General features: G+C 38.9%; 1 pseudogene across 1 annotated transcript; it reads right to left on the minus strand.

Moving 5' to 3' along the window:
* Positions 1-21,039: 21,039 nt before the first annotated feature.
* LOC148703741 (putative galacturonosyltransferase 3 pseudogene) lies at positions 21,040-22,710 on the minus strand (annotated as a pseudogene). The gene is made up of 2 exons (XR_016400427.1): positions 22,426-22,710; positions 21,040-21,361 (listed from the first exon to the last, which is right to left on the minus strand). The product of XR_016400427.1 is annotated as a putative galacturonosyltransferase 3 pseudogene (transcript).
* Between the last annotated feature and the right edge of the window lie 4,824 nt (positions 22,711-27,534).

Here is a 27,534-nt window from a genome sequence, read left to right on the forward strand (position 1 = left end):
CGACTCGAGTAAGTTTCAGAGTCGGCTCGTAAGGGGGAGTCGACTCGGACATTTACGGGAGTCGACTCGAGATCAATGGCCGCAGAGGGTGAGTCGACTCGCATACAGTCGGGAGTCGACTCAAGGTCAATAGGCGCATAAGGAGAGTCGACTCGCGCATACTTTGGAGTCGACTCGAGGTCGAGTCGACTCGCGACTCAGAGGAGTCGACTCGCAGTCGGGATCCGACTTTTTAACCCTAGCTCCATCGTTTTCAAAACATTTCTATTCTCCGCCGCCACTGTTCACAAGCCCTAGAGCCGACTCCTAGGTCGTCCCCGGTCGTCCCCAAGCTTTTTCTGTTGACCTTTTCACCGTCCATTAGGGCTTTTCCTCCCATTCTAGGTCACTATGCCTCGTAAAACCGTTGTCCGGAAGAGGTCCCAACCCGAGGCCGGTCCCGAGAGGCGCTCCAAGGCTCGGCACGATCCCGCGAGGTCACAACCTCCGGCTCGTTCCCCGCCGAGGGCAATTCCCGCGAGGCCGTGCGCCGGGAAGGCGGTCTCCACCGGAAGATACGTCGATTTCGACTATCTCTCCCGGGAGGGCTTCACCATAGGTGAGAGATTGCGTGTCCAGGGCTTAGAGTATTTCCTTACATTAGATCTCCCCACTTACCCTGGATTAGTTAGAGAGTTTTACGTTACCGTCCATCGGGGAGATGGGGGTATAGAGGGCACGGTAGCCGGTGTCCCATTATTCATTTTGGAGGATATCATTGCTCAGGTCCTCCATCTTCCCCAAGTTGGGGTGGCACCCGCACACCCTGAGGATAGGACTGAGGCCCTTACGGCCATTCTAGGGCATCCACCCCAGTCCCCCTTAGATGAGGTATCCGCTAGCTCACTTCCTGTTGAGGTGCGGATCCTCCTGAGTATCCTGTCTAGGTCCCTTTTCCCGAAGACTGGCCGCTTCGATTTTGTTTCTGAGAGGGACCTCGCCCTTATATTCTATATTCTCCAGGACACCCCAATCAACTTTTCCAAGATGATGTATAGATACCTATGTGAGCCACTAGATAGACCTAGGCTCACCCTCCCCTACGGCATGTTGTTCACCCTTATCTTTAGGGAGGCCGAGATCCTTATTCCTGAGGAGGAACCCTCTCGCGCATTGCGATGGACAGATCGCATGCGTCCGGGGACCCTACACAGGATGGGGTTTCGGAAGGTCGAGGGGACATGGGTTAGGAAGTCTTCTACCTCCACACGTACCACCAGACACTCTCCTAGTCTTGACCCAGACTCTGATTATCCCACTCAGCCTTCCACTCCAGTACCCTCCACCTCAGCCGGACCCTCCTCCTCAGCTCCACCACCCATGGAGGTCCGGATCGCTCCTGAGCAGCTCCTGGAGTTGCGGCAGGAGATTGTCAGAGACCTGCGGGATGATCTACTTTGGGAGCTCCGAGGTTCAGTGCCTGCTCCCACTCCTGCACCCACATCTTCTGAGTTGGTCCCTTCCTTGACTGTCGTGACTGACATGACGGCCCATGTACGGGAAGAGATCTACAATGTCCGGAGCTTGATCCAGGCTCAGTTCTCCAGCATGAGTGAGGTCACGGGTATCACTCGGAAGATGCGCGATGACATCCGGAAGGACATGAGCACCACTACTCAGGGGGCCGAGCGCTTGGCGAATGTGCTCATCGACAAGCTGGACGCACTTCAGAAGTCGGTGACCGAGCTCGACACGATGCATAGCAGGGCCACCTCGGCCATCATCCGACAGCTAGAGCACGTCACCAATGCGGTCCAAGCACTCGCTGAGCGCATGCCTCGGGGAGCCACATCCTCTTCGAGGAAGCCCTAGATATCGTTTTGTATTTGGACATGTATTCCTTTTTGCTTTACTTATTGTATTCTCAAATGTATTTACATACAAATCAATACAATGAGTAGACGTATTCTCTTCAATTGTGTGCAATTTGATCTCTAATTGATTGTTTGTTCTGCTTACCTCCTTTTTGATACGATGACAAAAAGGGGGAGAAATATTTAGTAGATATGTAAATGGAATCAACATAAAAGAACTCAAAATGAGAATCAAAAATTAAAACATAATTTGTTCTTAGTGGATTTGGTACCTCGAGGCTCATTATCTCTCTATTGGGGCTCCTAATGGAGTAATCTCCAGAATCTATTCAAGGAATATTCGGAGATTAGCTGAATCCTACTCAAGAACAAGTTGACAGATTTTCCCTCTAAAAACCAAAAATTTCAGTTCAAAAACTTCAATGCATTAAAAGGAAATTCAGAGAATCAAAACAAAGTAGAATGCGTATGTTGAGGGGGAGAATCTGAATTTTTAAGAAAGCTAAATCATTAAATATATATAAGCCAAACAATTGATTGCATGATATGAAGGCTTATATAATTCCAAATGAAATGGGAAGCTTTAACTCCAAAATTTATTGTTTCACACCTTTCAAGATTGGATAAATCAAATAACCAGACATTTGAATTCATTTATGGATTTTATTTCCTTGTTTATTAAGCAATTCACTTTACATATACTCAAAGTTTTGTCATCATCAAAAAGGAGGAGATTGTGGAGTAATTGATTAAAACCCCTATTTGATTTTGATGAGCTCAAAGCGTTTGAGTATATCTTATGTTTACTAATGAATTCAATTAAGTGTTTCAGTGAAAATCGTGTCTAAGTGTTTCTAGACTTGGTTCAAGATATTTTGGATAAGGTATGAAGTCAGTTTGAACCAAAGTCTGAGACTTGAGTCGACTCCAGGATATTACGAGTCGACTCCAAGCGTATCAGAATCACTGGCACGGGCTCGAGTCGACTCCAGACCAGTACGAGTCGACTCCGACTGAGAACAGACAGACGAATAGAAAGCATCAACTCAAAACCTGTCAGCGAGTCGACTCCTGAAGTGCGCGAGTCGACTCCGATGCTTACCGAGTCGACTCCGGAGTAATATGAGTCGACTCCAAGAAGCTACAGACAGAAAAGTCAGAGAGCGTTTTTTCGACCCTGAGATTCGAGTCGACTCCTGTGGAACGCGAGTCGACTCCGATGGTTGGCAGGTCGACTCCAAAGAAAGTGAGAGTCGACTCTCAGTGGAACACAAGGCAAAAGTCAGAGAACCGTTTTCGGACTCTGAGATTCGAGTCGACTCTGCAATACGCGAGTCGACTCCAAGACAGCACGACCCAAAAAGACAGAAGATCAATTTGTTGTCTCTGAGAGCCGAGTCGACTCCCAGGAAGCTCGAGTCGACTCCAAGGCAGCGGTACATCAAAAAGGCAGAAGACTAAGTTTCGGAAACTGAGAGCCGAGTCGACTCCGGAGAAGTTCGAGTCGACTCCAAAACTGGACGAGCCAAAAGACAGAAGATCGGGAGTTCGGGCTCTGAGCGCCGAGTCGACTCCCAGGATTGTCGAGTCGACTCGAGTGGGCCAAGTTGAAAATTAGCTCCATGGATTTCATGAGATGAGCCGACTCCGAAAATGCCAAGTCAGCTCCAGAAGTTGGCGAGTCGACTCCGGATCAAGTCGAGTCGACTCTCAGTCGAAGAGGCCACTTTAATTCAAATCCGGAATAGTTGCCGAGTCGACTCCAGAAAAGCATGAGTCGACTCCCGCTACAGCCGAGTCGACTCCTGATCGCGTGAGTCGACTCCGACCCCCAACGGACATATTGTCAGGTTGTGCAGAGTGTGCAGAATGGGCAGAAAAAGGTGTCTAACGGCTAGTTTCCGTGGGGGATGGCTTAAATAGCCACAGAGGACTGTAGCAAGGTAGGAAACTACTATTCCATTCAAAGAAATCAGGCATTCATTCTCTGCAAACTTGCTTTCAACAAAAAAGAAGGAAGAGCGCCATTAACTCAATCCAACAACCTCTTCCCAGCATTGAAAGAAGTCTCCTCCTGCATTCAAGTCGATCAGACGTTTCAGAGGAGACTCAAAGTTCAAGAAGCCTTATTCTACTCCAACGCAAAAGTGTTTGAGGGCTCTTAACTTCTCTCTAGTTTATATTGTAGCAAATCTGCTTTTTAAGAAGCTCAGTTTTTCTGTTTGTTTCTTATTCTTTCCATATTGTCTTTGCTTGATTCAATCGGGGGATTGAATCAAGGGTGTAGAGGTTGGTTGGTGAGCCGAGTGTAAAACCAACGTGTAAGGGTTCGATTGTGATCCCGGAAAAACAATCGGGGTTGGTTCTAGTCGGTGAGCCTGGGAAAACCGACCGAGTTCGTTGTGAGCTCGTAAAACAACAAGTTTGGTTGTGAGCTTGGAAAACAACCGGCTGTAATCCAAGGGGTTATAGTGAATTCCCAAGTGAGACTTGGGGAGTGGACGTAGGAGCAAGGGTTAGCTCCGAACCACTATAAACATCGTATTTGTGATTGCTTGTCTCTCTTTCTCTCATTCTCATTTCACTCACAGCACATAGCAACTAATTAATCACCTTGTAAAAGTATTAATTAGTCATCTACAAAAGTTTTAATTGTAAAATTATTTTAAAACCCAATTCACCCCCCCTCTTGGGTTGTCTATCTGGGCAACACTTTCACTTTCTAAAATTACTTCTAATCCTTTTGTCCTAAAGAAGACCACCTTGTCTTGGATTAGGATATCCTAGAAGCAATCCTAGAAAGAAGAAAACTAATGTAAGAAAGAAGGGATATGAGAGAGAGTTGGAATTGGAATCGGGATGATTGAAAACACCAGGAGTAACTCTCTTTTATAAGTGGCGTACGGATGCTTTACCAATGATGAATCCCATCCATTCAGCCATGAAGAGGGGCATGAGATCCAAGGGAGGCAACTTTGATGAGAGGGCATATCAAAAGTAGTTAGGATAAAATGAAGCACTTATGATATGGCGCTTCATCTTTATCCATTCCCAAAGCACCTCTTCATGATATTGCGCCGTACTCATCCCTTTCTTCACTTCTTATCACGCATGAAAAATAGGAACCAACCTTATCCATTGATCAATGCTTAATGATGATCCAAAGGCCATAATTAGTGGCGCCACATTTATCTTAGGCGTGAGAAAGAGTGAGGAGGGATTAAGTGGATAAGATCAAACACTTATTTCATCCTTATCCACTTGTTTTCCTTTCACGCCATACCCTCTCTTTATTTTCATATCATCATGCCTCCCTTGAATCCTCATCACGCCATCAGCCCATCATGCCATGGATCCCACTTTTTGATGCATCATCAAATGATCCAATGGCTAAGATTTAAGGCACCATCAAGGGAGGGAGTTATGTCATCATCCAATGGCGGAGTGAAGATCCAATGGCTCTAATTCAAGTCGCCTCATCATGATCACATTATCTATTCATCCAATGGCTGATGAAGATCAAACGGTCATGATTAAAAGCCCTTATCTAACCCAATCCAATTGGGTTCAAACCAACTCATCATTATGTCTTCATCTAATGGTAGATGAAGATCTAACGGTCAAAAATGAATATATCATTAAATCTAATCCAATTAGACTCAAAACAAGCCAATTAGGTGACAACTCTTGGCTAACCCATATTAGGATATGATCTAATCAAATTAGATCAATTAAGAATCAGATTCAAATCCAATTCGAATCAGGAGCTAAGGTTTGCAAAATGTGCTAGCATGTTCATCTTGCAAACATGATCTAATCTAATTAGACCCTCGATCAGTTTTCTTGTATGTGATCCATTGGGTTCCATACTTAGCCAGCAATAGGTGTGAGTGCGAGTTGACCCAACTTGATTAGAACTCTTCTAATCGATTTAGGTCTAAACTGTGCGAACCCGAACTTAACAATTAGAATCCTTTCTAATTGGTGATCAAATTAAACTCTTTAATTTGATCAAACCTATAAGGCAAGATTGATGTCTAGCAACGTATCATGTCTATCCGAAAAATATGAAATTTGGTGAAAATACCAAAAATACCCTTTAGTGTCAAGTTACCGCGCAATTCAATCCTTCAATCAAACTGCATCCTGAATATGTATATGAGTATGGATCTATATCAAACTCAATTGCATATTCATGCTTCTCTCAATCTTTTAATGATAATTCGAATAATGAAAAATTAGAAACTCTTTCTAATTTTCATTCTACTTTGATCAAAGATTTTCTGAATTATCATATGATTGGAATAAATAAGATGCGGTCTTCTCTTACTAGAAGTGATTGATTCCTTGTCGACCTACTCATAACCTTCGTGCACAATTCACCATATCCAGAAGATCCCGTGCACAACATATTGTCATGAATAAGAGTAAACCAAAATATGGATTCATGTGCACAAGATACCATGGTGATCTGAGGTCAAAGGATCAGTTGCACAATTTCCACTAAAAGAATCATCTTTAGACATGTAAGTAAGACTCCATAAGATATTCTCTTGAGAGATCAATTCAGTGAACTCATTCCTCTAATGAGCACCCACATCGTTGTATTAGTATCTCCACACAAGTGATTGTAAGATCAATCACCCTCTGTGTCGAGTATACATAAGATGTGCCAGTCTTGCCGGTAGCATTGATCCCCGACTCAATGTACCAATGACTGGAAATACTTAAGATTAGGGTTTTAGGATTTTAGGTCTCACTAGTATGATCTCATCATAGCCCAAAAACCATTGCCTTAATCTAAAGGGTTCGTCACAAATATAACAAACAGCATTTGATGAAATACAATGCCTTTAGTCATAATTGAGCAAAGAAAAATTCTTCGCAATACAAATTGCGATTGGCTTGTAGGGCATCTATTCTTTCATAGGCTAGCTCAAGCGAGAAAATTCTTGATGTTAGTTTTCTACAGTAAAAAGTTTTAGAGGCATCCACTTGCTTGAGAAATCTAGATTGTTTTTTCTTTAGCACATGGCTCTTTTATGATAATTCATCAAGATCAAGCTCAAAACCATAGCACCTCATGACTATTCTTCTCATTGAGTGGATGTTATATCACTTAAAGCTACTTTGGTCAATTTTTAAATTTTTTCCGACATGGCATTTAGTTCTATTTAAGTTAATAGTTTAGCTAACATTCTATTAAGTTATAGGTTAACGTATTAGATAAAAACAAACCTCAGAAAAATAAGCGTAGATTTTTCAAATTATTGGATGTAAGTATAATTTATTCTTAATCTTAAAAAATTTTTGTAATTTATGCGCCAAGTAGAGGAAATTTTAATTTTTTATATGAGGTAAGCAGATTCACTAACGCCATTACTTTAACTGGGTATAAGTATAGGTTTTACAAATTGGTGGGTATAACTATAATAAACGTAAACCTCAAAAGAGTTTTTGTAATTTATGATTAATAAAATGTCCAAGCTTGAGTCTAGATTTGTGACCCATTTAATAGACAGGTTGGATTCAAGTTGACAAATTTTTGATCTATCTTATATCCAACACGACCACCCCTAGTGTGTGTCGATATCATAATATTTCTTTTTGATTTTCTTATACTAATGATCATTTTTCTAAAGCCATGAATTTTGATCTAGTAGTTTTTATCGAATGCTAATATTTTAGCATTATGTTGCACTATTTAAGCATTTGCAAACACACTATTCAGTTGGTTGTATTAAACTATGACATTGTTGCATAGGTCATATTGCATGTTGTATAGATTTTTAACTTCTTGCACAACTATTATTAGTTTTTTGCAACACCTATAGTCAAAGTTTTGCTTGTCAAATTCTTTACAGCCTGTGATGTATATTAAATTCCATTTTCTTATTTAATGACATCTTCAATAAATCTATTTAATGTTTCAATTAATAAATTTTATTGTGGTAAATTTGAAAATAATTCCTAATAATTGCTTAAGTACTTTTAGTTTGTGTAGACATCATAATATTTCTTCTTGATTTTCTTATACTAATGATCATTTTTTGGAAGCCACCAGATTTTGTTCTAGTAGTTCTTACTGGATGCCAATATATTAGTATTATGTTACTATTTTTAAGAATTTGCAAACACACTGGTCAGTTGGCCTGTGTTAAACTACAACATTGTTGCATATGACATATTGCATGCTCTAGAAATTTTTAACTTTTTGCATAACTATTATTAGTTTTTTGCAACCCCTATAGTCAATGGTTTGCTTGCCAAATTCTTTACAGGCCATGATGTATATTAAATTCCATTTTTCTTATTTAGTTACATCTTCAATAAATGTTTTTATTTTTCACTTAGTAAACTTTCTTGCGGTAAATCTGAAAATAATTGCTAAATTTTGCTTAAGTAATTCTAGAGCTAATAATACTGTTAGTATAATCAAAGAGTAAAGAAAGTTCATGATTGAAACCACATTATTTTAACTTCTTTTAGTACTTCAAATTGGGAGTTAGTGTGGGAAAGGATGTGGGTGAAGAGAAGTGACGCTTTAGGAAATTATGGGGTATACGAGTGTAGGAAGCGAGATATCTAAAAGATTGCAAAGCAAGTGCAGCAACTTTTCTCGAAGATTCCATCCAATAGGCATAAAGAGTAGGATGGATTTACTCTATGCAGTAAGGTGTGCTTTGAGTTGAAATCAGCCAAGGAAGCTAGATGACAATTTTGTCCACTTTCATTTTTGTCGTATCCTTGAACCCCTTCTTAGGAGTTGTGTTCCAATCAAAATTAACAATATATAATGAGTTGAGTTTGATCGGCATTTTGAGGCAAAGTCTAACCAAACTATGGTGAAAATAGCACCAACAGGTTTGCAGAATTCATGCTGTCATGTTGCTTATTGAGTTTACTAATCGATACTTAGAGCATCAAAATCAGATGTTGTGTAATAAAGTAATGGTATCCCAAAGACGCAATAGTGATTAAGGTCTTGATGTGCTACTGTGCTGTTGGACCTGTTCCAAACATGACTGATGTATTCTAACGGATTGAAAATAATATGATTCTCCTAGATCAGATTATTTCACTTTGTTAGTTATTTAAAGTAAGCAGTAGAAGACTGTATTTACGGTATTACACTTTTTTGTGTGATATGATCTCATGCCACATGTGGGGAGCCTCATAGCCCTTTTACAATGAATTTTATTGCTAATAAGAATCTAATCAGATTATTCTAACGAGATTATTTCACTTTGAAGATCAAAAACAAATTACGAATTGCTGCTTTGATCTTCAAGCTTGCCATACTTTGACATGCAGGTAATCTCCAATTAGGGAAATCACTCGTTAGACAAAAATAAAATACAAGGAAGCTCCAAATGAATTTTATTTTTATCTTATTTTATTTGGGATGAAGAACTCTAGTATGTATAGGTAAGAGTGAAATACAAGGATATTAATGCCAAGCACAAAACTGGTCTTTTAACTTTATTTCTAATCCTACCAAATCCAAAAGGACCAAGATGTTATCACTAACAATCACAGAGCTTTGCTCAACAAAATGGATTAAAATGACATAATGAATTAGATAAAAAGATATATCTGGTAGTACAAAAAATAATGATGGGAACGAACACGCAAATGGATAGGAGATTTGCTTAGATAGAAAGTTAAAGGTTGCTAGCAGTATTCCTTCATAGATCTGAACCTGCATAAATGGCTTTAAAAATACTAGGATCAGTAATGATTGAATAGTAGTGTAATGTGTTTTGGGAACAAAATAACATCATACAAACTATCTTACGAGATCTTGAAGGGTTATTTCATTGGGCTGCTATATTTGCATCAATAAAGAGGTACTGGAGCAGCTGGTCATCATGCAAGATATAAATGGCTAACAGATGAGACTGCATGATGGATGTGATAAGAGCTTCAAACAAGCACTTAAAAAGATTATCTAGCCTGTGTTGAACCATAATTTGCATCACTTTGGTGCACCTTGGTCTCTTGCAAACTTATCATGCATGAGAAAGTATTTCCTGTACTAAACTTTGACAACCTAATTCATTTCTTGACTAATATCGATTGATCTTGTTACTATCAGATTCAGCTATTTATATAAATGTTCAATCATGTGGTTCTCTAGCAAGCATTTGTTTTAAACAATGGAGTTTGGAAAGTTGTTAAGTTTCTTATGTAGATATCATCCATGTTTTCCTTTTTTCATTATCATATCATTGGCTAACGATAGCAATGACCGATGATAACTGGTGTGGCCATTGGAGCAGGATGGCAAGCATTGGTTGCATATGTGAACATTGGTTGTTATTATATATTTGGTATTCCCCTAGGCCTTATAATGGGTTATAAGCTTGACATGGGTGTTCGGGTAAATACTCTTTTCTTCTTCCCATTTATGCAAATGGCTATTAGCCATCACAATCAGTAGCAATTAGTTTTGTGCATGGTTGGGCCTCTAGCTTGAACAGTATGCGACATGAAAGATAACTATTAATTGTTACCCCAAAAAGTTTCCATATTGATACCTTATTTAGATCACTAATATTGTGAGGCATACACCAGTATTTTCTCATTATTGCCTTTGATTAACTTCAATTCCAGGGCATTTGGTACGGAATGTTATCAGGCACCATCGTACAAACACTAATCCTATTTTGGATGACCTATCGGACAAATTGGAACAAAGAGGTATATAGGTTACATATTTTTTTTTATTATCAATACTCAAAGTATTCACACTTATGATGTTCTTTAACATTCTATCAAGAAATAAGCAATTCGAGACCTTATCTAGTAGCAGATCCAGTAATAAGAGAACAAAAAGCACATAATTAAAGTTCATTTAAAACTAGATGATTTAGTTTGGCCCTCTAAGCTGGCATTGTCTGGTTTATTGTACAATTAATGCAAAGAAATCATCAAGTTGTTCTATTTATGTTTGTAGTTTATTATCATTTCTCATTGAGAAATCAGGTTCTGTAGAATCTCATGTTTATCAGCTACATGTATCATGAAAAATGATATTGCATTGCAGGCTTCAGTAGCTGAGGAAAGTATAAGAAGATGGGGTGGTGAACCAGAAGTAAAGGCAATGCTTTAGAGAAGTAAAATAAGGTGCAAAAGAAGGCACGCGATTAGCCTTCAGGAGTAATTTTCAAAACTTTATTTTATGTTTATGAGTATAAAACAATGTTTAACAAACTTTTCATTCACCTACAAATGGAACAACTCCCAAGTATTACTTGTTGATTATGCACTGTTTATTAACTGAGATTTTTTGGTATCCAAAACCTGAGATTTTTAAACTTAATCTGCTCCATCTACCAATAGACAATAAACTAATACGTTCATAATGTATATACCCAAAGTGCTCTATTTTTTCTAATCTTTCTTATGGTTATTTGATGTGGAGCAAGGACCCCGAGGTTTTGGATACATATCCTTAGTCGATCTTGCAAGAAAATTTGGGACAAAAGCCTCGAGACTTAGATAGAAAGCCGAAGACTGCAAAATTTCAAGAAAATATGATGGTCACATTGAAAATTATACTGGAACAAACCTATACCTCAAGATCTTATTGAGTTACCCCATGCGCGATGCGACAATCACAGCAGAAATCACGCACAGGGTTTGTTCATCCATGAACTTGCTACGGATCGTCGAATTCAAAAAAAAATTTGGATTCAATAATCCAGAAGATCTCTTTGAATCATAAAGGAGAGGAGATTAAGATTAAAACTTGATTACAAAAACAAAAACAAAAATCAGAAGTAAAGATCTCATCTTTACCTTTGTGCAGGTAGAAGCTCGCCGCAATCTGATGATCGTTGCATAGGTTTTCCTTGTAGCCGCACACATTTCCGACCTCTACAAGTATCCATACGAGGATCTGAAAATCAGAGATAGGATCTCACCGGGGTGCTAGCTCCTTGCAGAGATCTCTCCTGATTGTCGTAGAAGAAAGGAAGAAGAACAGCAATCAATCCTTGCTCCTTGAAGAAGAAACTCTTTCTTCTTCTTCTTCTACCTTGCTTGCTTGCGATGGAAGAGGAGAAGGAAAGGAATTTTTCTTGCCACTGTGGAAGAGGAAGAAGGAGAGGAATAGGGGGCTTGGCGTGGAGGAGGAAGAGCTCTCTTATTCTTTCACACGCCTCCCCTTCCTCCTTCTTATACTAGGCGTTTAGGGTTTAGTCCATCCTTGGATTAATGTTAAGTGTCCAAGAAACCTTGATCAAGAGGATTAGAATTCTCTTCATGCTGCCCACCCTTGGATGCATGCCATGTGTTCCATGGCTAAATCCTAATCAAATTAGGAGAAGGAGGGGAGGCGCCATGCATGATCCTGTGCCATGTGGACTTTGGAATCCGCATGGTGTGAACACGACTTAAGGCATATTTATCCTACAATGTCATGTGGACTTTAGAGTCTGTATGGTATGAACACGACTTAAGGCATATTCCAAGAATATATCCTGATCTAATCAGGGTCTAATAATTTGACCCAATTATGAGCCTAATTCAAATTTAGTCGAACCCAATTTGATTTGGCTCATCAAATCAACCCAATTGCAATCCAATTGCAATTATTTTCACTTAATTCTTCTTCCTTTAACTCACTAACATTTAGTGGGTTAATTCAATCACCAATCATATTGATAATTGACACCAATTATAATTTTAAATCACAATTACGACAATCTGACTAATCAAATCCTCTAATGTGTGTGACCCCATTGGTTCTATTCTGTCTGTTAGTAAGATATATTGAGATCTCCATCTCAATATCACTAAAACTTCTTTCAGTTGACTGAAACAATTTCATTTTTACTCATTAGGATTTATCAATCATCAGATAAATGCCCGTGAGCCTCACAATCCGCTAGTGACACCTAGCAGTATGTAGAGGCAACCTAGCAGAATGGAATGTATGAACCTTTAGGTGCAGTTAGTGTATGACACAGTTCCTCTATTGTGGATTTTGATAGGATGGAGGTTATGGATAACTCATCAAACCCCATCGTCTGTCATATACAAGATTTATTTGACTCTAGTTCGATATTTGGAAAACTTTATTTTCCAAAATACTTGGTCAGAAATTTAATCGAACTCAGTCTCATGAATCACATAGGATTACTCCTAATCTATCAAGGTCGATAGATCCCATCTAGATGCACACCTATTCCTACAGTGAACCTGTTGCAGCCAATCTGTACGACAAGGATCCGAATGGCTAGGATCCATGTGTATGTACTCGTCAAACTACAGCAACCTCACAGTGAATAGCTAAGGCACCGCAGGTCAATGGACCAGTCATACAACTGCAGTATAAGTATGTCACTAACGAGTGGATAGACATCTATGTGACTACTTGCTTTGGTCATGCTCAGTGCCCTTGTTCTCTAACAAGCACTTGCACAATCACTCCAGTGTCCCCACACTGTGGACTCGAGACTCATCCATTTGACTAAATAATTTGTGCACTAATCTCGATGGATCGATCACCATCCTCGTGATGATCCATCGATCAGGAGCATTTAGGAATTAATCACTAATGACACTAACAGCCAACTTTAAAGACCACGCAATGGCATGTATCGCAGCTAGTATGATAGTGATTATGGGTATCGATCCACAGCGATTGGGGTACAGTTGTTTTCTTCTCAATTTGTAAAGATGAATTAATAGAGAATATTAACCTATGTAATTTGATAAAGAATGCAATTCGAAATAATATAAGTAGAAGAGCCTAGGGCTAGGAATTCACCACTAACATAGCAACAAGGGTTATTTGCAATTTATTTCGTTCTTGGATTATTATGCAAATTGGCTACAAGCCTAATAAGTATTCGAATAAAATTTCACAAAAGTAATTTAGGCATAGTCCATCTTCAGTTAGCATAAAATGTCTATCCTAATCTAAGGTGGCAACATACCGCATCTTTCTTAAGCATGAACTATCTTATTTTTATTTTAATAATCATGAAGAACATTTGTATAGACCTTATACTTAAAATCACAGAATTTAAGCATGAGATTAAAGGATATTTATTAAGAGTAAGAATGTCTATACAATTTCAAGAACATAAAATTAAATATACAAAACCCGTGTCTCTTTGTTAGGGCTGCATCTAGCCCTAGTGAAGGGCTTAGCCTTCCATACAGACGCGAACAGCCGCAATGCAGGGAGACTTCATGACGATTGGCTCTCCCTCCTTTCTCCCGTTGGCTCTCTCTCCCTCTTCAAGTAATATATTCCAAAGAATTGTCTGGAAGGTGTTAGCATCCCCCATATGCCATGAAAATTTCGAAATAATTTTCAGATTGCAGCGGAAAAACATATGTGTGATCCGTTCATCGCATGAACGTATTTTAAAAACCTTTCGTTTGTAGATAGATTAGAATTAAATTATTTTAAACCATTTTAAAATCATTAAGAAGATCAGATCTTCATCTTGTGCGGGTAGATGGTCTCCGCAAATCTGATTTACGTGGATTTGTAGAAGGTTCGATGGAAGCTGCACACGTGTCCGGCCTCTACGGGTATCCACACGAGGTAGTGAGTCGATTGAAGCCTTTGGATCTCTCCGGGGTGCTAGCTCCCTTGCAAAGATTGCTTTAGATGGCTGAGGTCCTCTCCTTTGAATCAACTTTTGATTGGCTTGAGAGGAGGAAGAAGAAGGAAATGCCAAGGAAGAAGAAACAAAGGCTCTTCGCAGCCTTTTCTTTTTCTCCTACGCTGGACCCAAGGAAGAGGAAGAAGAAGGCCACCCCACCCTTTCTTTTTCTCCCTTTTCTCTTGCGGCTGGAAGGAGGAATGAGGGGAGGAGGGGTGCTGCCGAAATGCCTAGAGAAAGCATGAGAGGAGGGGCCGAAATCCCTCCTCTTTTTGAAGCACTAATGGATAAAGGTGAGTTCCTATTTTTTAGGAACTCATCCTTATCCCATTATTTGAATAGCTAGGAGGGGCGTATGCCCACTACAAAAGAAAGTATATCTCCCGGCGCTTTTTTTAAAGCGTCGGCGAATTTCCAGCCCACGCACCGCAAAGCATGGGTCGGACGTCGGGCAGGTGGGCGTGGGTCGGGTTTAACCCGACGCGTCGAAAAAGCGTCGTCGCTCTATGCCGACGCTTTTAAACATCGTTCATGTTATAGGAACCCGACGCTTAAAAGCGTCGCCGTACTTGAACCCACGCTTTCCACCGTAGTTTGTGTTGGACTATGTCGACACTTAAAAGCGTCGGCTTATGCTACTTGACCGACGCAATAAAGCGTCGTTAAGTATCAAACCTATGAAAGCTCCATACAGGAAGCAATGGGACTAGGAGCAGCTGCAAGTGATTGATTATATGCACAGGATTCCTTGCTGTCCAGCTTCACATCCACCCTTCATCAAGAGAATCTACCAGTTAAGAACCTACTCTCTACTACTCTTTATTGCTGGAGACCGTTCAAACTTTTGCTAACATGGCTACCAGAGAGGCAGATACCCTCTCAGAGTTCACCCTCACAATGCTCTTATTCACACACTGAAGCTTCTCCTACCCTCCTGGCAAATAGAAATCTTGCTCAAATATCCAGTAATTTAGACAGCGTATAGGTTAACCGAACAAGCAAAAAATTATGGGCTTGAAAAAATATTGGATCGAGAAATTTCCTCATGTAAATACAGACACAATGAGACAAGATGTACTGCATGTAACATGATTGTGCTGAGTTAATTTAATACAAAATTGTAGGCATGTGCATCAAGAGATCTGCAATACTACTGGATCAAACTGCTCGACAGAGGTCTCAAGATTTTCTTCCCAGTAACACAGGTTCATCCCATCCAGACACCGGAACCTCTCTTCCCAGTAATACAGGCTCTTCCCATGAGAACCCCAACGGCTCTCTTTCAGTTCAAACTTTCATAACGTCTCAAACGGTTTAAACGTTTCGTGAACAGTAACTGTTGAGACGGAGAAACAGAAACCAGTTGAAACAGGACTCTGAACTCCATGATCTAGAAATTTCATCTTTTTGAATTTTAGATTAGTTACATTCAGTTACAATTTGCATTGCTTAAATAGCTAGATTAGTTACACTTTAATCCAGCTCAATGTGTATAAATATCACCAATCTGTACTATGAAATCATAAGAAAAGAGAATGAAATTAGTATTCTCCTTCTCCCCTGTTTCCAGCTTCCTTCTTCTTCTTTTCTAACATGGTATCAGAGCAGATGCTAGAATTCTAAATCAAGCTTCTTCTTCCTCGTTGAAGATGCAGTAATCTGTATCAGCCATTTCTTTTTGTCTTAGGATTGTTCTAAAATGGCAGATGGAGAATCTTCAGCTCATGTATCCCCTGCATACTCTTCAACTCACATTCCTTCTCCCTCCGAAGATCCAAACAGTCCATTTTTTCTTCATCACAGTGATAATGCTAACACTGTGGTGATCAGTCCTCCTTTAACAGGATCCAACTATCTCTCATGGAATAGATCCTTCACTTTGGCCATTTCTGTCAAGAATAAGCTGGGATTTCTTGATGGAACTATCCCTACACCAGAATCAACAAGTCCTTTTTACTTACCCTGGTTGAGATGCAACAATCTGATCCTTTCATGGATTCTGAATTCCATTTCAAGGGAAATTGCATCCAGTGTTTTGTATATAAATTTTGCAAGGGAAGTATGGGAAAAGCTAAAAATCCGGTTTGCACAACCGGATAATGTGAGGATCTATCAACTTCAACAACAACTTAGCTCGGTGATGCAGGGAACCCAATCAGTGAGTGATTATTTCACTCAACTCAATGCCATTTGGGAAGAACTACACAACTATAGACCACTGCCTTCATGTACTTGTGGACATTGTACATGTAATGCAGTGGGAACTATCAATGAAGCTCAACAGAAGGATTATGTGTTCAAATTCCTAATGGGATTGAATGATTCATATGACAGTATAAGAGGACAGGTAATTCTTATGAGTCCTATGCCCTCCTTAGATAAAACTTTCTCATTAGTTTTACAAGAGGAAAGACAAAGGGAAGCACGTACATTAACGCTTCCTACTTCTGAATCTTCTGCATTTTCTGTAACAAATACAAAGAGAAGGGAAAAGTCAGAACTAGTATGTTATCACTGTGGGAAAATTGGACATACTAAAGACAAATGCTATAGGCTGATAGGATTTCCGCCCAACTTCAAGTTTACCAAAAACAAATCTGGAAATCTCAATGGTGTTACTTCAAACAAATATTCAGCAAATCAAGCAATTATTCAGAGTCAAGGAAAGGAATCAATATCATCTCAGACAGTGCTCACTCAAGCTCAAATGCAGCAGCTCATTGATCATTTCAATGCTCATATGCTTCATCAACCTAAGTCAAATGACTCATCTTCCCTGATGACCAAGACATCCACGGAATCATCAAACACTCATTCCTATGCTAACATGGCAGGTACTTCCATCTTTACTTCTTCAGCATTTTCTGTCATCAAACAGAATTCTAAGCTAGTCAAGGAACAAGGAACTCCATGGATACTTGACACAGGAGCCACTGATCACATGGTTTGTTCAGTTTCCGTTCTTACTTCCATAATTTCTGAAGTACATGCATATGTTCAGATGCCAAATGGAACTAAGGCAAGGGTGACTCATATTGGAAATGTGAAGTTATCAGATCATCTAACTCTCACAAATGTTTTGTGTGTGCCTTCCTTTACCTTTAATCTTCTCTCGGTAAGTAAACTCACCCATGATGCTTCTCTATGTCTTATCTTCTTGGACAAACTATGTTTTATACAGGACCCCTCTTCATGGATGACGATTGGGTTTGCAAAGATTCATAATGGTCTCTATTTCTTCCTTCCAAGTTCTGCAGACAACCAAATCACTCTTCCCAAGTATACTTCATTTTCCAAAAGTCAAGCTCTTCATGCTAAAGTTGAACATTCTTTTGATCTTTGGCATTTTAGACTGGGACACTTATCCAACCTTCGATTGAATTTAATTCAATCTCATGTCTCTGATGTAAAAGGAAATGAGCCAATGCAATGTACTGTTTGTCAGTTAGCCAAACAAAAAAACCAACCGTTTCCTGTAAGCAATTCTGTTTCTTCTTCTCCTTTTGATTTAATACATTGCGACATATGGGGCCCTTATTCTCAAGCATCCATTCAAGGTCATCACTATTTCCTAACCATAGTTGATGATTATAGCCGAATAACCTGGGTATATCTCATGAAGTTCAAATCTGAAGCTAGAAACCTTATGCAAACCTTCATTCATTTAGTTCAAACCCAGTTCAATGCCAAGGTGAAGAAAATCAGAACTGATAATGGAATGGAGTTTCATATGCCTGAGTTCTATAGTTCCAAGGGAATTATACGTCAAAAAACCTGTGTCTACACTCCACAACAAAATGGCATAGTGGAAAGGAAACACCAACATCTTCTCACTGTTTCTAGAGCTCTTCTTTTTCAAGCTTCACTTCCAATAAAATTCTGGGGAGATGCAGTTCTCACAGCCACTTATCTAATCAATCGTATACCCACTCCTACCCTTAAAAACAAATCTCCATATGAAACTTTTTTTGGCTCTGTTCCTTCTTATACCCATTTAAGAGTATTTGGTTGTCTGTGTTTTGTTTCCACACTTAAACACAACAGAACTAAACTCAGTCCCAGAGCTAGCAAATGTATTTTCCTTGGATACCCAGCAGGGAGTAAGGGATACAAAGTCTATGACTTAGAAGCTCAATCATGTATCATTTCCAGGAACGTTGTCTTTTATGAATCTACTTTTCCTTTTCAAAGTCCTAGTGCCAAAGAAATTGAAACTTCATCAATTTCATTACCACCGGCCTTACCAGACATTTATTTACCATGTCAACCGGAAATGAGTCATCTTTCCAACTCTCCAGCATCCAGTTCTGTTGACATTAACATGCCAAATGAGTCACTGTCACAGGATGAACATCACAATGCTGATATTCTCCTCAGAAGATCCAATAGAAATAGAGTTCCACCAAGCTATTTGAAGGACTACCATTGCCAGTTAGCCACAAATGTAACTGCCGAACACCCAAAGTTATGTTCTACCTTCCACCCTCTGTGCAAGCATCTATCTTATGACAATCTTTCATCATCCCACAAAGCATATACAGTAGCCCTCTCCTTGATCAAAGAACCTAAGACATATACTGAAGCCATGACTTCTCAGCATTGGAAAGATGCAATGCAAGCTGAAATAAAAGCACTGGAAGAAAATAAAACTTGGACCATTACTTCTCTGCCTCCCGGGAAGAAAGCTGTAGGATGCAAATTTGTTTACAAGACCAAGCTTAAATCAGATGGAACAATGGAAAGGTACAAAGCTAGATTGGTGGCTAAGGGCTACACACAAAGAGAAGGATTTGATTACCAAGAGACTTTTAGTCCGGTTGCAAAACTCACAACCATAAGGGTATTTCTTGCCTTAGCAGCAATCCATGGTTGGCATTTGGGACAATTAGATGTTCATAATGCATTCCTTCATGGGGAGTTGGATGAAGAATTATATATGGAATTACCTCCGGGTCATCAGATTAAGGGGGAGTCATCTAACATGAATTTGGTGTGCAAATTACACAAGTCCATCTATGGTCTAAAACAGGCTTCTAGGCAATGGTACTCAAAATTCTCCTCTTCTCTTACCACTATTGGTTTTCGGCAATCTAAATCTGATTACTCTCTATTCACAAGAGATGATAAGCATGGTTTTGTAGCTCTTATAGTTTATGTGGATGATATTATTGTGGGCAGCAATAGTATGACAGCAATTGATTCAATCAAAGCATATCTACATACTCAATTCAAGATAAAAGACTTGGGAACTTTGAAATTTTTCTTGGGATTGGAGATTGCAAGATCAGCTGCTGGCATTCACCTATGTCAAAGGAAGTATACTCTTGAAATTCTAGAAGACACTGGGTTTCTTGGCAGTAAATCAATCACAACTCCAATGGAAATCAATCACAAGTTATCACACTCCTCCAAAGATTCCTTGGTTGATGTCACAAGTTTCAGAAGATTAGTTGGTAGACTTATTTACCTAACAATTACAAGACCAGATATAACGTATGCTGTGAACGTTCTCAGCCAATTCATGGATAAACCAGCACAAATCCATCTACATGCAGCTCACAGAATTTTGAGATACTTGAAAAGCTCTATAGGCCAAGGTATATTATTTTCCTCACAATCTCCCCTTCATCTTAAAGCTTATAGTGATTCAGATTGGGCAGCATGTCCCGAAACAAGGAGATCTGTCACTGGTTTCTGCATCTTCATCGGAGATTCATTGGTCAGCTGGAAGACCAAGAAACAAGCTATTGTCTCAAGATCCTCTGCAGAAGCAGAGTACCGGGCCTTAGCTCACACCAGTTGCGAAGTTGTCTGGTTACTTGCCCTGCTAAAAGAGTTCAAGATACAGCATGCACAGCCGGCACTTGTATATTGTGATAATCAAGCGGCTCTTCACATCACCAAAAACCCAATCTTCCATGAAAGGACCAAACACATAGAACTGGATTGCCACTTTGTCAGGGAAAAAGTTATAGCAGGAGTTATTAATCCGGTTCATATCAGCTCAAAATTTCAACTGGCAGATATTTTCACAAAAGCACTGCCTGCTACCTCCTTTCATTTCTTGCTATCCAAGATGGGCACGATGAACATCCATGCCCATCTTGAGGGGGAGTCTCAAGATTTTCTTCCCAGTAACACAGGTTCATCCCATCCAGACACCAGAACCTCTCTTCCCAGTAATACAGGCTCTTCCCATGAGAACCCCAACGGCTCTCTTTCAGTTCAAACTTTCATAACGTCTCAAACGGTTTAAACATTTCGTGAACAGTAACTGTTGAGACGGAGAAACAGAAACCAGTTGAAACAGGACTCTGAACTCCATGATCTAGAAATTTCATCTTTTTGAATTTTAGATTAGTTACATTCAGTTACAATTTGCATTGCTTAAATAGCTAGATTAGTTACACTTTAATCCAGCTCAATGTGTATAAATATCACCAATCTGTACTATGAAATCATAAGAAAAGAGAATGAAATTAGTATTCTCCTTCTCCCCTGTTTCCAGCTTCCTTCTTCTTCTTTTCTAACAAGAGGCAGACTTACTCTCCGAAAAGATTATGAATACATCAATCAAAGAAAATGTTATCAGTTGGTTTAATTTCATCAGTCCATACAGCAGCGCTGAATGTACGGATTGTCAAACTTTACAAACTTGGACCAGTATGATTTGTACTTGGTAAAAGCAAGATCCAGCCATGGCTTGTAGTTGCCATTGTAGTGAACGACAGCTGCATTCTCAATCTCTGAAGGGTTTACAGCAGGATCATAGCCGAGTCCTAGCACATGCCAACTCTGCTCTAGTGGATATGTCAGATTGTAAAATGTTATCAAACCTGGTGGCAGTGAACCAAGCTTCCAGAGTTTCCTGTCTTCATTCTACAGAGATAAGGGAGAAAAAAAGAGGGGAAAATTCCCTGTCAACGAACTGAATAAAAGAAAAGGTATATTAGATATAACACTGCACAAGCATGCTGTCTGAATCTACCCATGTCAATCGCATCAGATATTCATAAAACAATAATACTAAACTTTAGTGCCTGTTCCGATGCATGAACCAGCTATTCCTGTATTATGCCGAGTGAAGTGAGAACCTGTATCTGAACAGGCATGGAAGATAAGCTGGAAGGGTCAGGAAGTCCACCAATGCCCCAATTCCCATTTTTAACAGAAATCACCAAATCCCTTCAACTTCTTCCATGACTCTTCCCCCACCCTTTATGATATATGGAGATCAACAGACTTCCCAAACCCCTTCAGATTCTCTTTTATGCCTCTCCAAGGAACAATTCTTCACACATACAAACAGGCCCTTAGGCATGAGCATATGCCGGCATGAATAAAGCCAACATGTCATTTGTTCAGGACATGATGGTAGAGAATTTTGAAAGAGTGATACAGCCAAGAAAGCATGATTGCAAATAGATTAAAAACTACAATGATAACTTTCTAGGAGTAGCCATGTAGTCATGCCTGCTTACCACCACCTGCAATGCAACTCACACAACAGACTTGCAGACTCTCAAAGCTTTAAACTTCTGAAACATGAACTAATCCCCATGACCCATCACCTAGCAACACATCCATCAACTAGCAGAATATATTTCACTTCCCAAATACCATGCAAACAAAGTCCCAGGAACTGAATTCTGTCCAGAAACCAAGCAGTGGTGTCCATCTATTGCACCAAATTTCTTAGTAATTGAATATGGTTGTTCTACAATGAAAAATTTTGAAGTAAATGAATTTTAGAAACTTACAATTGCTATAATATATATAGAATTGAACATACACATATAGATATTATACAAAGATAAAATATCTGGTATACTATATATAGAATTGAACATGTGATAGATTTAGGCAATTGTTATTGTAATCAATATAGAAGTCATATAGGAAATCTACCGAACAGAAAATAACAACAACCATTTTTTTCTTACCAAGTCTTGCCAATAATGATATATTCCAGTGATATTTCGCTTCTTCCATTCCTTCAAGTCAAAGATGTTCATCCCAAATGCCCATCCACAAGCTTGTGGATCAAAATTTTCAGAGATTTTTGGGTTTGAGAAATTGAGGTAAGTATCAAACCTATGAAAGCTCTCTTTGCACATCTCAACTGCTCCATTCACCATCCCCTTCAAATCTAAAGACCAGAGTAGTGTCAGATACTTTTGAACAACAACATCATCAGCAAGAAAAAGTATCTTATCAAGCCATGGATAAATAGAATGAACAGTTTACTTTCATGAAGAAGATGTATTCCAGTTACCTCATCTAGTTCGTGGGAGTCAAGTCGTCCAGCCGGACTGCCTGTCCTGAAACCATGTTCCTGTCAAGTCAACATAGAGCCATTCCCCAAGTAAGATAAGGTGAAGCAGTAGGGACTCATATATCCCCAGGATAACATCAGGTACTTGAACAGATCAAATACTCTTCTGCGAATCCAGACATAATCAACAATACCTCTACAATTGACTTTGTTCTTGCAGATGTTTTTTGGATGGCAGTGCATGTCTCATTTTTTAGCTTTGGATGATACAATGTAATTTCAATAGAGGAATGAATTACCATGACACTAATTAAAGTTGTGCATATTTGAAGAACATACTAATTTCACAAACAAGAACTTTTCATTCAAAATATTCATATTATCATATTTGATTACATTGTACTTCAAAACATTCTAAAAACATCCATCTCAAATTCCTAAGTACACAATCTATGATGTATCAAGAGTCGACGGCATCATCATCTCTACGAGTAGATGAAGTATCAGCAACCTACAAGAAAAAAAAATACTTTAGAAACTAAAAATACGAAAGTCATCATGCTCATACAAGAATACATTATAATTATATAAAATATTCAAATATATTTAGTTATGTACCAGAGGAGCAAATATCTGCAAAAAAGATGAAATATGGTCAAGCTGATCCTGCAAAGATTGTATCTTCAACTCTTGGCTCTGCTTCAACTCCGCCATATCAGTCATATGACTCTGCCTCATCTCCTCTATCCTTGTCTCATATGACTGCTTTATCTGTGCCATCTCTATCTTCAAACTACAAACCTCTGCAGTGCTAGCACCTTGTCTGGCATCTTGGGTATATCGGCTCACTGCAGACAGCTGAGTGGGGGTAACTCCGATACCGTAACCCCTCATGCGACCATAATGTTCTGGGCCCATCAATTCGGCATAGACCTGAGCCTCGACGCGACTGACCGCGTCGGATGATGATGACTCCCCGACGCGCTCTGAAATAAGATTTGTAGCTCTTTCCTATATCTCTCTCAAAAAAATAAACAGTCACATTAATATTTTAAAAGAAGTAAAATTAATAAAAAAATTATGATCAAATAAAAAATGAATACATACAACTATATCTCTCGACTCGTCCCGGACAAAGCTACCATCTCGGTGAGTGTGGGTCATCTTATAAAACTCTACCTCACCAGGCTCCCTTCCATGCTCTACTATCTACACATACGGAAAGTATATTGACAAACTATATATCATGATACGTGCTATATGTTAGTAGAGTTTCAAATAGTTTCAAAAGAACTTATGAATTCATTTCTACGTCTCGCATAACTCTTTGAGCCTGAAGTATGAGGAACTGCTTGAGATGCTTGTGCAGCTCTACCAATATTAGAATATGTCTGCCAAAATAAAAGCACACAGTATAATATGATTCAATGTATATATTTGCAATCTATATTAATAATAAAGATAATAGAAGATATTGAAACAATATACGTGACCTGTCATCTTTTAGAAAACCAGTAGTGAACAAGCTCCCTCCACTACTGAGGGTATACATCAGGAGGAGTCACACGAGCAACCTCCTCCTCTGTCATACCCTCACGCTTGAAGTCCGTCTTCAATTTTACTTTATATTCTTTCCATTTGCGGTTGAGGGACTTTAGCACCCAATCATGGCTCTCTGGAGGGAGTACAAACTTACTCTACAACAAGATACAGAATGTTATAATAATATTAAACCTCTAAAATAAAATTATGGTACTAAGCAAATTAATATACAGGAGGTGTCGAATTAAAAAGAATAAATTCAATTCATTACCTATATAAGTCTAAGAAGCTCAACCTTATACGAAGGAAGCATGTCATTCCACTTCGTATAGTTGAGCGGACACAGCTGACCCTTGCATGCAACCGATCCTAAAAAGCTTGATAGTAGACTTCCAGCTCTATTGATGGGCTGCCCCAATTCGTTGCATCGGATGATGATCTTCTCACCCGGAGGAAGCTTCCACACATCCTTTGCTTGAGTGGGTCCTCATCTCGTCCTCACTGTCCCTTGTCCATCTATTCAAATTAAATAAAATGTCTTAAAAAGTTGAAGACAAACATGAACATAAAATGTGAACTTTAAATTGAATTACCCTGGATCCGGAGCTCATCCTCCGGACAATCAGCAGGAGGCTCGTGCTGAGATCCTGACTCGTGCTGCTGGTGATCACATGGCTGCTGGGACTGCAGGGACTGCTCAGAAGTAGATCCCACCTGAGAATGCTGGAACTCCACATCTCTAAATCGTCTCCCTCGGAGCATATTGTTACCTGGTATGCACAAAAAAGAATCAATACTTGGTTAAATGATAAATTTATACTAAATAAAGGGCTAATAAAAGAGAATATAATAACTCATTTAACATATGCTTCATAAATTTTACTTACCATTATGAAACTACATTCTCATTCAACATCCATCCTAATCAAACTCGTTGGCGCATTTACTTCATCAGTTGGCACAACATTATAAGGCATACACTGAGTATAAGTATCATCGTCCTCCTCTTCCAACTTTTTTCCAATATCATACAAGTCCCTAGGTTTCGTTTTAATAACAAGAGACCAATTTTTATCTTTTAAGTCTTGCACAAAAAATACTTGTCGAGCTTGAGATGAAAACACAAATGGATCATCTTTCAATAACAAACCAGTATGTATCAACCTTGAAAAATTTACAAGTGTGAATCCATTTATGTCTTGCCTCAAACCTCTAGGTGAGTTTATATCCACCCAATCACATCGAAATAATACTACCTTAAAATTTCCATAATAATCCAGCTCATAAATATTTGTTAGAGCACCATAATAATTTTTTCCGTCCGCCTCAACCATAACTCCACTATTTTGGGTTTTTCTAAATTTCTCACGCTCTTTAGTATGAAATTTAAAACCATTTATAATGAACCCATCATATCTGTTGACAATATTATTCGGACCTCGAGCAATGACTATTAACTCCTCAGAACAATTCCTCTCCATTATCACTGGTACCTAAAAAAAATTATGGAAGTAATGATTAATTTCCCTCTATAAGAATTTTAAAAAAAATCTTAATATATTAGACATCTAACCTGTTTGAAAAGCCATTCTGGAAATAATTCAACCAACCATCGTTGCTCAATCCTTGGTGTAGAACGAATGTTATGGTTGAGACTTCGCTGAGCTATTAAAAATTCTCTGCACGATTAAGGTTATCTTTAATTAAATACCAATATTATATTCTCCTGACATGACAGTAAATTTAGATTTCAATTAACTGTACTAACCTGCGAGACTCGGATATTATATCACTATGAAGTAAGACATAGCGATGTGCCTGTACCAACGATTTCTGGTCAAGAACAACACTTTCAACTTTTCCCAAAACTCTTCCACCAGATGAGAACTTGTAAATATCTGCATTCTCTATGATATCACAATTCCTTGGAGGTCGATTGAAAACCGTTTCAACACCTTCAAGATATCTCGAACAAAATGTCAAACACTCCTCAGCAATATATCCTTCAGCAATCGATCTCTCGAGATAGGCTCGATTGCGTACATAATCTTTTAAGCGCATAAGAAACCTGCAATAATAAATTTTTAAAATAAATATCACAATCAAATTGATTATTAAATATGGCCATTAGAGTTTATTAAAATCACCTCTCAATAGGATACATCCATCGGTAGTGAACCGGTTCACCAAGTTTAGCTTCCACCGCTAAGTGAATGAGTAGATGAACCATAATAGTAAAAAACCCAGGAGGAAAGATCTTTTCCATATGGCATAGTGTAAGTGTAACAATAGACTCCAATTGATCAAGCTCCTTAGGATCAAGAACTTTGGAACATAATGTTTTAAAGAATGATGACAATTGAGAAACAATTGTGAAAACTTGTTTCGATGTTGACGATCTTAAAGCCAATGGAAAGATATCTTGCATCAAAATGTGACAATCATGACTTTTAAGATTTGAAAATTTATGCTCTTTGAGATTTATGCATCGTGAAATATTCGATGAGTACCCATCAGGAACTTTCATATTTTTCAGAACTGTTAGAAAAAGATCTCTCTCTTGAGTAGACATTGTAAAACATGCAGGAGGTGTATAAAATTTATCATTGGCAAGCTCTGTCGGATGAAGCTCTTATCTTATGCCCATATCTTTCAAATCAAGACGCACTTTCAAGTTATCTTTAGTCTTTCCATCAAGATTTAGCAATGTTCCAATCAGGTTATCACAAATGTTCTTCTCTATATGCATCACATCAAGGTCATGTCGAAGAAGATTATACTCCCAATAAGGTAAATCAAAGAAAATGCTCTTTTTTTTCCATAGTTGTTTCTGTGTAGATGCTACCATTGAGTCATCATAATTTTCCTGACCATATATGTTGTCTTCATTCTCAAAAAAGTTGTCAACATCCTCAGCAACCTCTGCTATTAATCCTTCATTCAATGTGCTGCCAACATGCTCCCTTCCCCTCTTCTTTGAACATTTGGAGACCTTACCCGGTATATAATTGGTTCCATGCATTTGTCTGAAGACTTCAGTTCCAGTTGGTGGAATAGGGGCAGATCGCAACTCTATGGTACCATCAAACAAGTCTTTCTGAAATCGAAATGGATGGTTTGCTTCTAACCACCGACGATGGCCCATATAACAAAACTTTCCTCCATATTTTAACCAATATGAATGGGTTGAATCTCCACAAGAAGGACATGCAATACGCACCTTTAGTGCTCCAAC

The sequence above is a fragment of the Phoenix dactylifera genome, chromosome 4 (assembly GCF_051530095.1).
Source record: "Phoenix dactylifera cultivar Ajwa chromosome 4, Ajwa_hap1_PhDact_Kaust_v1.1, whole genome shotgun sequence".
Taxonomy (NCBI): Eukaryota; Viridiplantae; Streptophyta; class Magnoliopsida; order Arecales; family Arecaceae; genus Phoenix; species Phoenix dactylifera.